Source organism: Octodon degus, unplaced genomic scaffold (assembly GCF_000260255.1).
Source record: "Octodon degus isolate 3935 unplaced genomic scaffold, OctDeg1.0 scaffold00024, whole genome shotgun sequence".
In the NCBI taxonomy this organism is placed as follows: domain Eukaryota; kingdom Metazoa; phylum Chordata; class Mammalia; order Rodentia; family Octodontidae; genus Octodon; species Octodon degus.
This window is the reverse complement of record NW_004524600.1, coordinates 18,145,874-18,149,465: the sequence shown is the minus strand read 5'-3', so window position 1 is coordinate 18,149,465 and position 3,592 is coordinate 18,145,874.

Sequence of the window (3,592 nt, the reverse complement as noted above, 5' to 3'; positions counted from 1 at the left end):
TCTTATTGACAGAAAAAAAATAAAATAAGTAAGAGCTATTTGTTGAGTGATAGGTGCTTTGAATATTTCAAAGGCTTGAGTGTCCACTCTGCTGAGGATGCGGCGGCTGCAGAAAGCTGAAGGCAATGGTGTTAACCACCCCCACGTCCTCTTCACTGAGCTGCTGTAGCTCCAAAGGCAGCCACCTCCTCAGAGAGCTCCTGAGAGGCTCTTGTGCAGAAAAAACACCCCACACACGCCACCTCCATTGTAAAATAGGCAGGAGGAATTGCTTGTGAGGAATCTAGGGTCACTAGGAAGAAGCCATTCCTGTCACAGGGACATTTAGAGGGCTCCGTGAGCATGTGCATGCAAAGGCTCCACAGCTGCCTGAATAAGCAGAGAAGACACCCCTGTTTTATCTGTGTTTGAAAATGGCATCAACAGCATGAACGATAAGTGAGTTGGCAAAACTTTGTGGGAAAACACAGGTCCACGTGAACGGATTCACAAGATGAAGCAGGTCTTGAAGGTGAGGTCTTGCAAATTAGAAAATAATCATAAAAGTAAAAGTATAAAAGTTGTGACAGGGCCGTGGGCCTCTGTGGGGAGTGGTGCTCCGCATGCCTCGTTTCCATCTCTACTGCTCCACTTTGGCTCAGGCCTCATCAAGCCGCAGCTGCGGCCCCTTAAGGGGCATCTCTGCCTAAGGCCCGGACCTCCCTGCCTCTTTCAAGCCTCCTGTGCTTGGCCGAGGAGGCTGCTCTGGTTCCAGCCATCCTGTTCACACTTCAACCATCAGAACAGAGAAACAATAAAGAAAAGCATATCTTGAACATCACTCCACAGAAGCTCACAGGCCTGTTTCCATTGATATCCATCAGCCAGACCTTAAATACACAACCTCATGAACTGCAGTGGGGACAATAGGGATGACTGTCTTCCAAATTGACCTGTGCCTGGCAGAAAGCTGGAGATGGGGAGCTTCTAAGTAAAAGAATGAAGAGGGGAAATGTACTGCTTTAGTCACTTTCATGGGTGGTTCAAAATAGCTGACACACACAATTTAAAGGAAAAGAGGTCTACTAGGATGCCTGATTTCAGAGGTCAGCCCAGGGTTGGCTGGGTCGAGGACCATCAAGGCAGAAGGTCATGGTGGAGTAATGCTGCTCCCCTCCTAGTAGCCAGGAAGCAGAGAGAGCAAGAAAGAGGCAGAGAGAAAGGAGCCAAGAACCAGATACGCACAGACAGCCCAAATGTGAGCTGCATGAATCTGCTGTTTCTCACATCAATCCAGCTGACAATCAAGATTAACCACCACATGTGTACTGAGGACCAAGAAATTCCCTTGCCACTGGGGCCCAATGGCCTTTGAGATGTGACCTCATCTCCAACTGTAACTGTCTGCACGACCACTTAATTAATCTCTCTGTCTACATTTGCTAACTCTCCTGAGTCAGTATCATCAGTTATAAATTTAATATACATATTCAATTAAATCACTCTCCTATCTTAAAATCTTCAACGAGTTTCTTTCACTTGCAGGTTAAGCCCCTCCCCTTTTACTAAGATGAATTAAAATCCTGCACTACAACATTTCAACTTGATACCCATTCTCCTTCCTACCTTGCTGTGCTAGCTATTTTTCTATTGCTGGGAGAAAAAATACTTGACATCCACGATGTAAAAGAAGAGAGGTTCACGTGGCTCCAGGTTTCTGAATGTTCAGTCCATGGTACTTTGGCTCCAAGGCGGAAAGAACAGGTAGAAGAGCAGGACACAGGCGAGCTGCTTGACTCAGAGTATCCAGGAAGCAGAGAGAGCAGGGAGAAGCTGAGGCCACAGGAGCACCCTTTCGGGTCTCACCACGAGTGACCCGCCACCAGCTGGCCCCGTCCCCTGATAGTGTATTCACCTGTGAACTCACCAGCTAGTTGGTCAGCTCTTGTGTATAGCATCCGTGTTATCTAATCATCTTTCAAAGCCTCACGTCTGAACACACAAGACTTTTGGGGACATTTCAGCTCTAAACTATCACACTGCCTTTTACTGAGCATGGTAGTAGATTTCAGTTCTCCAAGATTTTTCTCATGACAGGTCCCCTTAGAAGAATTGTCTCCTTGAAAGGACATCACAAACTGTTGATATCTCAGCCTATCTTAGGTCATTTCTTTTATAAATGCCACTTTCAAATCAGCACTTTGGTAGGTTTTGAATAATCTATCCTTGTTCTAAGTAGTCACTGTTTTATGCTGTCTCCTGTTATGATAAATTCTAACAGTTTCATATTCATAAGCACAATTGTATCATCATTTGTTTTTATTCATCTTTGTGGTCCTGGTGGTACCATATCCCCGAATGCTTACTAAAAGTTACATAATACATCCTTATTAAGTGAAATTAGTATGTAACATGTGAATTTATAGAGGAAAAAGAAAACCTTGAACCAACTGTCTAAATGATTGAACATTCATTTATATGGATTAAGTACTTTATGAATAATAGACATCAGAACCAGATGTGGTGGTCCACACCTGCGATCTCAGCACCTGGGAGGTTAAGACAGGAGGACGGTTGCGACTTCGAGACCAGCCTGGGGGCTACAGAAGCGAGCACAAGACCAGCCCAAACCGCATAGCAAGACGCTGTCTAAAAGAAAAGAAAAATCATCTAGTATTCATTACACCATTCTTTCTAAGTCTAAATGCATTCTTTTGCAATTATTTTGAGTGATTTGTTTTAATAGTTCAAGGCATAATAAGGATTCACATCAGAAAGAACAACTTGTAAGGTGTTCTCAGTTCTAACACGGAAATTACAGCTTTTGAATTCTTTGGCAGAAGTGTTAAAACTTATCTCAGCCAAACACTCGCTGAGACATTTAGTGTGTGGCTTATGCTATTTCGCTTTCTATTTTAACCTCTCAGGTCTATATAGAAAAAAAAAAAAAAAGAAAAGAAAAATATGGTTTTGATTGCTGTTAATTTTCTTGTGACAGAAAGAAGAAATGAAAGTAGTTGCAATGTTGACTTGCCCTCTGTTAAAATGTGACAACAGTCCTTTTTCACAGTTTTATGACTGGTGTGGTTCTTGGCACCCTTGAGCTGTACCGTTCCGGGACTTGCTGTGAGGTGGCCCCGCGGGTGCACATCAGGCGGGACGGCGCCCGGCCGCTGCTCTCCCGCCCTCAGCCTCTCCCACATTCATCTTCTTTCCACACTGACCCATTTCCCTAGCTCTTTATGAAGTTCAGGTGGGGATGTATAGTTATAGTACTTGAAATAACTAATAAGCTCCTAGTTAAGATTAGATAACATATGTATTGCTGTATCTTACCCTGTTTCCGTCTTTTTATTCTTTTTTTTTTTTTTTGCTTCTGTTTTTATTCTTCACAATAAAATAAAATAAGAAAGAAAAACAAAAAAAAATTAAGAAAATCACTCCTACGTTGACCTTATGAGGACACTGCTTCCTGAAAAAGTGTATTTCACATTAACCCTCCTGTAAGGAAGTATCTGTCCCTTGTCCCTTGGGCAGTCCCTCTTCTGGGCCCCCTTTGCCCCCTTGTTGCATCTATGCTTCTTATCTTTTTTTTTTTTAATTTTTTTTTAAC